We start from the raw sequence: 13,884 nt of genomic DNA on the forward strand, positions 1-13,884 counted from the left end.
GATAAATTCTCACATATTTTAAACTTTAAAATTATTACTAAATTTGTTATGGTGACCTGTGATCTTTAATGTTACGATTGCAATTGTTTTGGGGTGCCATAACCACACCCTTATAATATGGAGAACTTAATAAAAGTTGCGTGTATTCTGACTGCTCCACTGACTGATTAGTCTCCCATCTCTCTTCCTTTCTTTAGGCCTTCCTATTCCCTTTGACACAAAAATACTGAAATTAGGTAAATTAGTTACCCTATAAGGGCCTCCAAGTGCTCAAGCGAAATGAGGTGCATGTCTTTCTCTTTAAATAAAAAACTAGAAATGATTATTCTTAGTGAGGAAGGCATGGCAAGAGCTGAGATAGGCTTAAAGCTAGATCTCTTGCAGCAAATACTTAGCCATGTAGTGAACATAAAGAAAAAGTTCTTGATGGAAATTAATAGCACTACTCCAGTTAACACATGAATGATAAGTCAAACAGTCTTACTGCTGATACAAAGAAAGTTTTAGTGGTCTGGATAGAGGATCAAACTAGCCACAATATTTCCTTGAGCCAAAGTCTTAGCCAGAGGAATACCATTAACTCTCTTCAATGTTTTGCTATGAAGGTTGGGAGAGATGAGGAAAATGAAGAAGAAACTTTTGAAGGTAGTAGAGGCTGGTTCACGAAAGAGGCAAAGCAGCCATTTCCGTAACATGAAAATACAAGGTGAAGCAGCAAGTGCTGATTTAGAAGCTACAGCAAGTTATCCAAAAGATCTCACTAATATAATTAATGAAGGTGGCTACACTAAACAACAGATTTTAAATGTAGATGAAACACATTTCCCTTGGAAGAATATGCCATCTAGGACTTTCAGAGCTTGAGAGGAGAAGCCAAGGCCTGGCTTCAAAGCTTCAAAGTACAGACTGACTCTCTTGTTAAGGGCTAATGCAACTGGACTTGAAGCCAGAGCTCATTTACCATTCCAAAAAACCTAAGGCTCCCTTAAGAATTATACTAAATCTACTCTGTTTGTGCTCTATAAATGGACGACAAAGCCTGGATGACAACACATCTGTTTACAACATGGTTTATTGAGTATTTTAAGCCCACTACTGAGACCTACTGCTCAGAATAAAAGATTCCTTTTAAGATATTCCTGCTTATTGACAATGAATCTGGTCAGCTTAGGGCTCTGATGTATTCAATACAATGAGTTTAATGTTACTTTTACACCTATTACCACAACACCTATTCTGCAATTCATGCATCAAGGAGTAATTTCGACTTTCAAGACCTACCCTTTAAGAAATATACAGATAGTGATTCCACTGATGGATCTGGGCAAAGTCAAATGAAAACCTTCTGGAAAAGATTCATTCTAAGTGCCATTAAAAACATTTGTGATTCCTGGAGAAGATTCAGAATATCAATACAAACAGAAATTTACAGAAGGTTGATTCCAGCCCTCATGGATAACTTTGAGGGGTTCAAGACTTCCTCAGTGGAAAAAGTAACTGCAAATGTGGCAGAAATAGCAAGAGAACTAGAAATGGAATCTGAAGAAGTGACTGAACTCATGATAAAATAAATGAGCATTTGCTGTTAATGAATGAGCAAGGAAAGTGTTTTCTTGAGATGTAATCTACTCTGGGTGAAGATGCTGTGAAGGGTGTTGAAATGACAACAACCGATTTAGAATATTATATCAATTTAGTTGATAAAGGAGCAGTAGGGTTTGAGAGGCTTGATTCCAATTTTGAAAGAAGTTCTATTGTGGTTATAGTGCTATCCAAAAGCATGGCAAGCCACAGAGAAATTATTTGTGAAAGGAAGGGTCAATCGAGGTGCAAACTTCACTGTTGTCTTATTTTGAGAAATGGCCACAGCCACTCTAAGTTTCAGCAACAACTACCCCGATCAGTCAGCAGCGATCAATATTAAGGCAAGACTCAGCACCAGCAAAGAAGATGATGACTCTCCAAAGGTTCAGATGATGGTTGCCATCTTTTAGCAATAAATTATTTATTAATTAAGACATACACACTGTCTTTGAAGGGACTTTCCTGGTGGCTCAGCAGTAAAGAATCTGCCTGCAGGGTAAGAGCCACAGGAGACATGCATTTGATCCCTGGGTCTGGAAGATCCCTTGGAAGAGGACATGGCAACCCACTCCTGTATTCCTGCCTGAAGAATCCCACGGACAGAGGAGCCTGGATGGCTACAGTCCATGGGGTCGCAAAGAGTCAGACACAACTGATGTGACTTAGCACGCATGCACATTGCATTTTAAACATAATGCTACTGCACATCTGATAGACTATATCATACGCATAACTTTTATGTGCACCGGGAAACCACAAAATTCATGAGACTTGCTTTACTGCAATATTTTTGCCTCATTGTGATGGTCTGGATCAATATGTGCAATATCTCCAAGGTATGCCTGTATTTAAAATAGATAAATCACTCTTCTGAAAAGTCCTTCCAAAGGTCTACCACACTTCAAACAACAGAATAAACCCCATATTCCTTACTCTGACTGTTCCGTCTGTCCTCCAGATATCTGGGAGTTAGCTTCCAAATTGTCATTCACATTTCTTTTCAAATGTTTCCTCCTAAGAGACGCCTTTCCAAGTACCCTGTCAAAGTATGCAATGCTTTACTTTGTCCATTCACCACTTAACTTTATTTCATTTTCCTTAAAGCTTTTGTCAAATATGGTATTATCTAGTTTACTCACATATTACATAACTCCCTCCCTAATCTGACAAAAATGTAAACCCATGAAGGTATGATATTGTTTATTTTTTAAAGAATTATTTCCCCAGATCTTAAAAGAGTGTCTAGCAAGCAGCAGACACATTCCTGTTTATTTAAATAATGAAATAAAAGAAGAAAAAGTGAGGGAGGAAAAGAAAAGTTGGACTATCCGCTTGCTTGAATAGTTGAATCACAATATATGTCTGAGTGAAGACTAATTCTGTTAACATAAAAAGACCAAGCTGGGGAGTGGGATATAATAAGCAAAGCAAAGATCTCCAATGATAGGCAACACTGAACACACAGAATTGTGGTGAATGGCAGTGCTGAGCTGCTCAAACCAGGAATGTGTTCATTAATTTCAGTAAGTTCAGCTTGAGGAGGGTGACCGTCGAGACGCTCCAGATCCGGGCTCTGGGGCGGTCTGATCGGGTCGACCAGCATCTCCCCGTGCCCCTGCGGCCGCGGAGACGGACCGCCCGTCCGGACTTCTCCTGGGCCACCCTCAGGAGCGTTTGCTTCGCCCTGGGCCCCGCTCCGGAGGTGGGGACCTGCCCGGACTGTGGCTTGGAGGTCGCCAGAGGGCGCGCCTGGGTCCGGGCCCTCGGGTTCTTTCTGCCCGAGGTGTTTTCCGCGTCGCACTCCGGAGGTGGGGACCCGCCCGCCGGAGTCGTGAGGGTTGACCGGGGGAGGCGCGTGTGCGGTCCCCCGTGGGGTCCGGTCGCCCGAGGCGTCTCCCGGCACACATGCTTTTTCTTTGTCAAAGTCCCGATGGGTCCGGAGACGTGGATGGACCGTACCCTGCTTCCGTGGGTGGCCGGGGAGGGCGCGCTCGACCCTTCAGCGTGCCCTCGTGGGTCTCGGTCGTCGGACGCGACTTTTTCTTACCCCTCTCCAACTCCCTGAATCCCAGTCAGGAGGTGGGGACCGGCTCGGGCCGTCCTGGGTGTCCCGCCTAGGACGGTCTGGGCTCCGGGCGCTGTCCCTGGTCGGGGCCCGCTTTTCCCGTTGGAAGCGCCTCGCTGATAGTTCTTTCTTCTTTTTTCTTTTTGCACATCGAAGCCAAATCCCCGTTCGGAGACTCGGACGGACCGTACCCCTACCCGTGTGGACGAAGCAGGGAGGGAGTCCCCGGCCAGCTCAGAGCTTCCCTGGTGGCTCAGAGGTTAAAGCGTCTGCCTGCAATGCGGGAGATCTGGGTTCGATCCCTGGGTTGAGAAGATCCCCTGGAGAAGGAAATGGCAATCCACTCCAGTATTCTTGCCTGGAGAATCCCATGGACAGAGGAGCCTGGTAGGCTACAGTCCATGGGGTCACAAAGAGTCGGGCACGACTGAGAGACTTCACTTTCACAAGTTCAACTCAGTCACTCAGTGATGTCCCACTCTTTGCAACCCCATGGACTGCAGCATGCTAGGCTTCTCTGTACATCACCAACCCCCAGAACCTACTCAAACTCATGTCCATTGAGTTGGTGATGCAACCCTCTCATCCTCCGTTATTCCGTTCTCCTCCCACCTTCAATCTTTCCCAGCATCAGTACCAGTCCTTCCAATGAATATTCAGGACTGATTTCCTTTAAGATGTACTGGTTGGATCTCCTTGAAGTCCAAGGAATTCTCAAGAGTCTTCTCCAACACCACAGTTCAAAAGCATGAATTCTTTGGTGCTCAGCTTTGTTTATAGTACAACTCTCACACCCATACATGACTACTGGAAAAACCATAGCTTTGACTAGACGGACCTTTGTTGGCAAAGTAATGTCTCTGCTTTCCAATATGGTCATAGCTTTTCTTCCAAGGAGCAAGCGTCTTTTAATTTCATGGCTGCAATCACCATCTGCAGTGATTTTGGAGCCCCCCAAAATAGTCTCTCACTGTTTCCATTGCTTCCCCATCCATTTGCCATGAAGTGATGGGACCAGATGCCATGATCTTAGTTTTCTCAATGTTGAGTATTAAGCCAACTTTCTCACTCTCCTCTTTCACTTTCATCAAGAGGCTCTTTAATTCTTCTTTGCTTTCAGCCCTAAGGGTGGTGTCCTCTGAGTATCTGAGGTTATTGATATTTCTCAATATTCCAGATTGTGCTTCACCCAGCCAAGCATTTCTCATGATGTACTCTGTAAATATTTACTCTGTAAATATACAGCCTTGATGTACTCCTTCCCCAATCTGGAACCAGTCTGTTGTTTCATGTCCATTCTAGCTGTTGTTTGTTGACCTACATACAGATTTCTCAGGAGGCAGGTCAGGTGGTCTGGTATTCCCATCTCTTTAAGAATTTTCCACAGTTTGTTGTGATCCACACAGTCAAAGGTTTTGGTGTAGTCAATAACACAGAAGTAGATGTTTTTCTGGAACTCTCTTGCTTTTTCTGTGATTCAACGTTGTCAATTTGATCTCTGGTTCACATGTGAAGTTCACAGTTCACATACTGTTGAAGCCTGGCTTGGAGAATTTTGAGCATTATTTTTCTAGCATGTGAGATGAGTGCAATTGTGTGGTAGTTTGAGCATTCTTTGTCTTTCATTGGGATTGGAAAGAAAATTGACCTTTTCCAGTCCTGTGGCCAGTATTGAAGTTTCCAAATTTGCTGGCATATTGAGTGCAGCACTTTCACAGCATCATCTTTTATAATTTAAAATAGCTCAACTGTAATTCCATCACCCCCACTAGCTTTGTTTGTAGTGATGCTTCCTAAGGCCCACTTGACTTCGCATTCCAGGATACCTGGCTCTAGGTGAGTGATCACACCATCATGGTTACCTGGGTCTTAGAGATCTTTTTTGTATAGTTTGGTGTATTGTTGCCATCTCTTTTTAATATCTTCTGCTTCTGTAAGGTCCATACCATTTCTGTCCTTGATTGTGCCTTTATTGGTCATTACTTTGTGAGTAAATAGAGTGAATATGTCTGTGTAACTGGAACATGGGAAAAAATAAGTGGCACAATCACAGTCTTTAAGGAACGTGAAGGACAAGGAAGGTGAAGAGTCATCTTCACTACATCACAGCTCTCTACCATCTTATCTCAAAGGTATGTCTTCTCGATTTGAATTGGGGAAAAGCAGAGCTATAGAGGGAGAAATATCTTTACTGAAATAAAACCTATCAGTCTGACAAATCTTCACCTGTATTTAGAGGAACATAACTGCTCAGTAACACAAAATGGCTCATAAATGACATAGAACTAAATGTACCAAATGCAAAAGTCCCAACAATTCCTTTCATAGAGCCATGGAATTGATCTTGGTGGCAGAAAAATATTCACTGTGGAATGGACAAAAGACTGCATGCACTCAAATTCTGATAGAAAATTTCTCCTTGTTTCCTGTTAGCACAAGACCTGTCAGGATAGCCTGAGATTTGCAGCAGAGAACACTGTGAAACTTACAAGTGAGAGATGACAATTGTTCTAGCCTCTACCACCAGGTAATTATGGTGCTTAGAAATCATGCAAAGGGACTTGAAAACAATGTCTCCATATGCCACAGTTGCTGGAATTATCCCTCAGAGAGATTCCCTGGTCATTTCTCATATGTAGAATCTCATTAGATAACTATAGGAAGAACATATGAAGGGAAACATAGTACTATTAGTAGAAAAGTCTGCATAATAATGTATTTATATTCTAAAAGATCTTGCTGCAAACAATTTACTAGAAATAGTTATGGCTGTTCTTTCATGCCATCAGTTCAGTTCAGTTCAGTCGCTCAGTCATGTCTGACTCTTCGCGACCACATGAATTGCAGCACGCCAGGCCTCCCTGTCCATCACCAACTCCCAGAGTCCACCCAAACCCATGTCCATCGAGTTGATGATGCCATCCAACCATCTCATCCTTTGTTGTCCCCTTCTCCTCCTGCCCTCAATCTTTCCAAACATCAGGATCTTTTCCAATGAGTCAGCTCTTCACATTAGGCGGCCAAAGTATTGGAGGCTCAGCTTCACTATCAGTCCTTCCAATGAACACCCAGAACTGATCTTCTTTAGGATGGACTGGTTGGATCTCCTTGCAGCCCAAAGGTCTCCAAAGAGTCTTCTTCAACACCACAGTTCAAAAGCATCAATTCTTTGGTGCTCAGCTTTCCTTATAGTCCAACTCTCACATCCATATATGACCACTGGAAAAACCATAGCCTTGACTAGACAGACCTTTATTGGTAAAGTAATGTCTCTGCTTTTTAATATGCTATCTAGGTTGGTCATAACTTTCCTTCCAAGGAGTAAGCGTCTTTTAATTTCATTGCTGCAAGCACCATCTGCAGTGATTTTGGAGTCCCAAAAAATAAAGTCAGCCACTGTTTCCCCTGTTTCCCCATCTATCTGCCATGAAGTGATGGGACCAGATGCCATGATCTTAGTGTTTTGAATGTTGAGCTTTAAGCCAACTTTTTCACTCTCCTCTTTCACTTTCATCAAGAGGCTTTTTAGCTCCTCTTCACTTTCTACCATAAGGGTGGTGTCATCTGCATATCTGGGGTTATTGATACTTCTCCCGGCAATCTTGATTCCAGCTTGTGCTTCCATAGGTAGTGACATAATACTCACTGTCTCAAATACAACCAACAAGACTGTCAATTTATATCAAATATTTGCTAGTCTCCCAGCCAGAGGGATTGTCTACTCTAATTTTCTCTTCCAGTATTGGAATTCTATTAGATAGTTAGTGAAGTTCAGACATGTTTATTCTTTTGGAAGATAGAATGTTGAATTTCATATAACTGTAACCTATTTCAATGGTACACTACTTCTATAAAAAGGACAGAATTGATTTGGCTTAGTGGTTCAGAGCTTCGTGTCTACAATCAGAAAGACCTGGGTCCCAGTTCAGTCTCAACAACTTGGCACACGTTATTTATGTTTCCTAAGTCCTAATTTTCTCCTGTGTAAAATAAGAGCTCCTGCTGCTGCTGCTAAGTCACTTTAGTCATGTCTGACTCTGTGCGTCTGCATAGACGGCCTCCCACCAGGCTCCCCCGTCCCTGGGATTCTCCAGGCAAGAACACTGGAGTGGGTTGCTGTTTCCTTCTCCAATGCATGCATGCATGCTAAGTCGCTTCAGTCATATCTGACTCTGTGTGACCCCATGGACAGCAGCCTACTGTCTAGGCAAGAATACTGGAGGAGGTTGCCATTTCCTTCTCCAAAATAAGGGCAATAGCAACTAACTCTGCAGCTGTGAAAATCTTTTGAAATAATTAAAATCAAGAGGGATCTGACAGGTAAGTGGTTATCACCATCATAATTATTATTGAGTAGTTTCCCAACTAATACATTTATTTTAAAAAATAATTTTATCCTACTAGAATAAAGGATAAAATACAACATTCAGAAAATCAAAACTTTCATTTTTTTCACAAGAGTGACAGTTACCAGTATGAACAAATATATACACAGGTTCAAATCAGTCAGAATGTTTTGAAATAGAATTGTTTTGTTTCTATTGAGGCTTGACACTCTAATATTTAGGTAAGATTTCCTGCATATTATTTTACCTATTTGGGGGCTTCCCATGTGGCTCAGTGGTGAAGACTCCACTTGCCAATGCAGGAGATATGGGTTTGATCCCTGGGTTGGGAAGAAACCCTGGAGTTAGGATATGGCAACTCACCCAGTATTCTTGCCTGGAAAATTGCATAGACAAGGGAGCCTGGCCATGGCATCACAAAGAGTTGAACCTGACTGAGTGACTGAGCATAGATGCATTTTACCTATTTATGTCATATAAATCATGATTTCAATCAATAATTCTATCAAAAAACATTTCTTTTTGGTAACTTGCTATTTGGTAGGCAAGGTCTTTGCAGTGGCACAATTGGTAAAGAAGACCTACATAAAATGTGACACAAGGTCTCATGTGACTTTTGCTGTTCGTGACTTTTTTAAGCCCTCGGCCCTCCCTCTGTCACTGATGCTAATGGAAAAATTTTATAACAGTAATCTCAGTTGAGACAGGGGTGACAGGGAAAATGTCTAGATTTGAAAAACAAGCATTCATGTAACATTTTTAACAGATGACAAGTTCTACGAATACAGTCTTCTTTGACTTAAACTGGGCTTCTTTCAGGGTTCTAGAAAGTTGGATAGAAAGTTTTGTTTCCTTCTTAAGGATCATTTTTTAAAGAAGCTAAGAAAGGTAGAAATCTGTAGACTATGTATTCACTATGATAAACTTAAGCTTGGATTTGGAATGTGAAAAGTAGGTTATCTTTTATGACTCTATGCTTTGATAAGATTATACAAGCATTTATCACATTTCCACTTTTTCAAGACTTTGTAAGGATAGGCTAGAAACAAATATGCCAGGAGACAAAACTTACTCAATTTTCTTCCCTGTTGAACAGATTGAAAGAATAATTGTTTCTAGTGACTCACCATATAGATGAGTCTTGATAACTCAAGGAAACCAGATTTTTGTCAGATCTAGTTTATGGGAAAGGTGCACAGAACCATAGGCCTGGGATTTTATCAGTCCGACAGTGGACTTATAACCACTGTAAAGTTGGCGCTGGAACAATGTAAGGTTTAGGGCTGCCAACTCTGAGCAGTGGAAAATCCACCTATAACATATAGTTAGCCCTCCTTAGACACAGTCCAGTTCCTCTGTATCCATGGTTCCATACCTACAGATTCAACCAGCTAGGAAATATGTAGTATTGTAATATTTACTGTTTTAAAAAAAAAGGGTGTATGTGGACCTGTACAGTTCGAACCCATGCTGTTCAAGGGGCAACTGTATCTGTCATGTAGAAACTAGTTGGAAGAAATACTAGGACTCCATTGGGGATCAGGAATCTAAACAAAGGATGTCATGTAAAGAGGGATGTTAAATAGCCATCAGTGACATATTTTCATATGCCAAATGAAATATAGAATTAACTTAATTAGACATATACGTTAAAGTAAGCAGTAGCTTTATTTTATCTTTCTCTTTTCAGAGATAAATCAACCTGGCAAGGAAATGTAATGATTATGTAGAGTATCAAAAACACTGAGCACTGCTTGCCTGAGAAAGAAGGGATTTATAATTTGGTAATATTCAGGTCGAACAATGCTGAAGGCTGATTTTTATGTGAAATACCTTTTCCTATAAAAGGGTAGTTGTACTTAAAATTTATAGCATTGATTATAGAAGCAAAAAGGATAATGCCTAAGAAAAACATGTCAGGATAACCATCGGCTCCATCATATTACAGCAGCATATAGCTGTTTTATAGATTTATTGTAATAGTTTTGAAAGGTCATTTAAATATGAAGACAATCGTCAGGCTTGGCCCTTTAAGAATTTGCTTTTAGCAAATTACGTTAAGACTTATGTTAATGGAATTTCTAGGACCAAGCCTCTAGTAGGATTTAGACCCTTTCAATATTTTTAACCTTTTACTATGATCTCTGGGTTTGAAGGTGGTGACTCCATTTCAGTCTGAGACCAGTTCTGCCAATATTCTGCCCCAATGGGCAGCCTCTTCACGGAATAGAATAAAGGGCTAAGAATCGGTATATCTCACTTTCTAAAAGAAATTCTGTTTTAAAAAATCCTCTTCTATTTCTCAGGTATACTTGTATGTGTCAAACTATGCAGCATTATTTTCAGTTTTAATAGCAAAATTACCATTGATAATAAATATACTTCAGTTCAGTTCAGTTCAGTCGCTCAGTCGCGTCCTGCTCTTTGCGACCCCATGAATCGCAGCACGCCAGGCCTCCCTGTCCATCACCAACTCCCGGAGTTCACTCAGATTCACGTCAATCGAGTCCGTGATGCCATCCAGCCATCTCATCCTCGGTCGTCCTCTTCTCCTCCTGCCCCCAATCCCTCCCAGCATCAGAGTCTTTTCCAATGAGTCAACTCTTCGCATGAGGTGGCCAAAGTACTGGAGTTTCAGCTTTAGCATCATTCCTTCCAAAGAAATCCCAGGGCTGATCTTCAAAATGGACTGGTTGGATCTCCTTGCTTATAAATAAATACTCAAAGTACAGAAACCAGGAAAATAGATAGAACACAAGTCTGAAAATCTCATCTCCATGTTTCAGCAGGTGGTTCTGGATTTTCTTAGCTCTACCAAGAGTCTCATAGTATTAATTTTTGTTTCCATTGTGCATTTCTCTCTCAAAGTTGCTCAGTCGTGTCTGTTTCTTTGCGACCACATGGACTATAGCCTGCCAGGCACCTCTGGCCATGGAATTCTCAAGGCAAGAATACTGAAGTGGGTTGCCATTTCCTTTTCCAAGGGATCTTCCCAACCCAGGGATCAAATCCAGGTGTCTCACATTGTAGGCAGATTCTTCACTGTCTGAGCCACCAGGGAAACCCTTCATTATATATTACATAAAGGAAAGTAATTCTAAGTAAAAGGATGTTTGAAAAAAGAAACTAGCCCATTAACAGAACATGTGAGCATCTGTGTGTGTGTGTGTGTGTGTGTGTGTGTGTATGCTTAGAAACTGTAATCATCCTATACAAAGGAAATAATCACTCTACTGGGGAAGAATTATGTTGTACAGTGATTCCTGGTTGAAGACAGGTGGTCCTAGAAAGTCCGATGAGACTTGAGCAGTTATTTCCAGGTCATCTGGGACAAAGCTTGCTTTGTTTGCATGTAGAGTCAGGGTCCAGGATCTCACACATCCCCATGGCAATGGGTCCTGAATTCACTAAAAGGGTCTCTAGTTGCTTCCATGAAAAAAAGTTATTCTGTAACTATTTCAGGAAAAACTCAGCTTGCCCAGTGGGGTGCTACAAGGCATATTCCTGATGAATTCACTTCAGCATCTCTTCTATATTTCTGTCACTTCCAGAAAAATGTCATGCAGCAACTGAATAGCTCTTGGACTTAGATTTGGAGGCCTGCTAAAGTTTAATTTTAAGCAATAATCACCATGCCATTGAAAGTGTGATGGGAAATGTTAATGCATCAAAGCAGGAAACACATTGCTGCTGCTGCTGAGTCACTTCAGTCGTGTCCAGCTCTGCCTGACCCCATAGACAGCAGCCCACCAGGCTCCCCTGTCCTTGGGATTCTCCAGGCAAGAACACTGGAGTGGGTTGCCATTTCCTTCTCCAGTGCATGAAAGTGAAAAGTGAAAGGGAAGTTGCTCAGTCGTGTCTGACTCAGCGACCCCATGAACTGCAGCCTACCAGGCTCCTCCATCCATGGGATTTTCCAGGCAAGAGTACTGGAGTGGGTCGCCATTGCCTTCTCCATGGAAACACATTATATTTTATAAATTTGGAAAATCTGTTTGATAGGCAATAGACATTAAGACTAAGAGTTCTATTTTTTTTTTTCTACAAAAAGCTCTAATTTTCATTGTTGGGTCATATAATATTTTCTACATGGAATCTAAATGTCAATAATACTGAGCTGGCAAGTTAATTTCTGTTCAGATCATTTAAGTAGAATCTTTGTCCAAACTAAAAGTTATCAAAATTCCACATATTTGTAACTCAAAGCAGTCTTTTAACTTTTATTATATAAAGTGAAGTGCTGCCATTCCTGGATTGTACAAAAAGTAGCAATGACAGTGTTCAAAAGAGGTTTACTTTAGTGATGCCAAATGACAATTTGATGCAATTATGTGTTCAATTCAGGGGAAATAAAAGAATATCCTACCCAGTGAGCTGTATATTAAAGTAGCATGCTTATTTTCTAAAGTCCTTGTAGTCCATGTTATCCTAATATCTACTTTGGCAGCTACAACTCCAAACAGTCTAATATAACTGATTTTGTATATACCCATTGTGGGATATTAAACAATAACAAACCCAAACCTTTAAAAAATCCTAGAATTCATATCAAGCACTTCATTCGCTTTTCATTTCAATGACATTCTTTTGTAGAAGATCTCAAAGTGGAATCAGTAATTTTCCTAATGTCTAGAGAAGCTGCAGTTTAATTTTATTTTCCAAACTGTGCATGTTTTTTTAATAACTAAACAGGGAGGTAAGAAGTCCAAGAAGAATTTCCTTGATTTGTCTCAAAACTGGAATATTATTTAAATATATTTTGTTTGGTGAATATATATAAATTCACTCAACTCATTCACAATAAAAGCTATGGTACCTTAAACTACCCTGTCAAGGTGACTTCTCTTTCTGTTTCAATTACTCAGCTTTGCCATTGTTTAACTATTACAGTGATGGAAGGCTTGCACTACTCTTATTTATGGAGGGTGACATTTCACTAGAGAGAAATCTCCCCCACTGAATGTAGAAGGAAATGTTACATTAATGGATACCAAAAAAGATGCCATGAAATAGTGAAATGAGCAGTTTCTATTCTGAAAGATTTGGAAATCAGAAAACATTATTTCTAATAAGTGAGGGATCATTACCACCACATGTTTTGTGCATAGCTTGCTTTCCCACCATTTTGTTAGACAGACACTATAGAGGCCCTTGATATCTGCAAATTGGTGACATTTTCCCCATGCCCTTGAAAATAAGCAAGTAATAGAGCCTTTTAGATATATTTTTGCATGGTGTTTTAACTTGAAATACAATAGAGTTGGAGATGACATTTGGAATGGGCTAATATATTTTGTTAAATGGCATTTTCAATAAGCTCTATAAGCTTCATTACCAGTTTCTCAAGCACAGTGAGTCTCAGATGTTTTGACCATCAGTCAATGCTGAGGCATATAGGAAAACATTATCTTGATATGCTGTAGAAACTTATGAATTTACCACCAATTTAAATACTAATGGAAGTAACTATGGATTGCAGATCCAGATAGAGACCACAGCAGGGTTTTGTCATAATTTATACAAACAGTCAATATTATTCTTAAATCAAAGTCCATCAAAGAATAAACAACAGTAAGTAACTGTAGTATGCTTAGTGACTGCTTACCATGTGCTAGGCACTGTCCTAAATGCTTTTCACATATTCTCTCACTTTATCCTCAGATTGTACCATGAAACAAAATGATAGTCCGTTTACAGATGAGGAAACTGAGCCCTAGGTTGTTTAAATAATTTGACCTGATTCAAAGCTAGCAAGCAGTGGGTGCATATACACCAGTATGCCTACAAAGCCTTTAAGTATAACCAGGACATAAGACCGCCTCCTTTGTTCTTCTAAATGTGTTCTTCTGCTTTATATAAGTACTGATACACAAGTAAAAACTGCTGGAA

The 13,884-nt window shown here is 40.5% G+C and overlaps 1 pseudogene; it reads left to right on the top strand.

The window, feature by feature from the left end:
- Positions 1-3,649, top strand: part of LOC138078652 (tigger transposable element-derived protein 1-like) — a 55,073-nt pseudogene extending 51,424 nt beyond the window's left edge.
- Positions 3,650-13,884: the final 10,235 nt, after the last annotated feature.

Source organism: Capricornis sumatraensis, chromosome 4, assembly GCF_032405125.1.
Source record: "Capricornis sumatraensis isolate serow.1 chromosome 4, serow.2, whole genome shotgun sequence".
Taxonomy (NCBI): domain Eukaryota; kingdom Metazoa; phylum Chordata; class Mammalia; order Artiodactyla; family Bovidae; genus Capricornis; species Capricornis sumatraensis.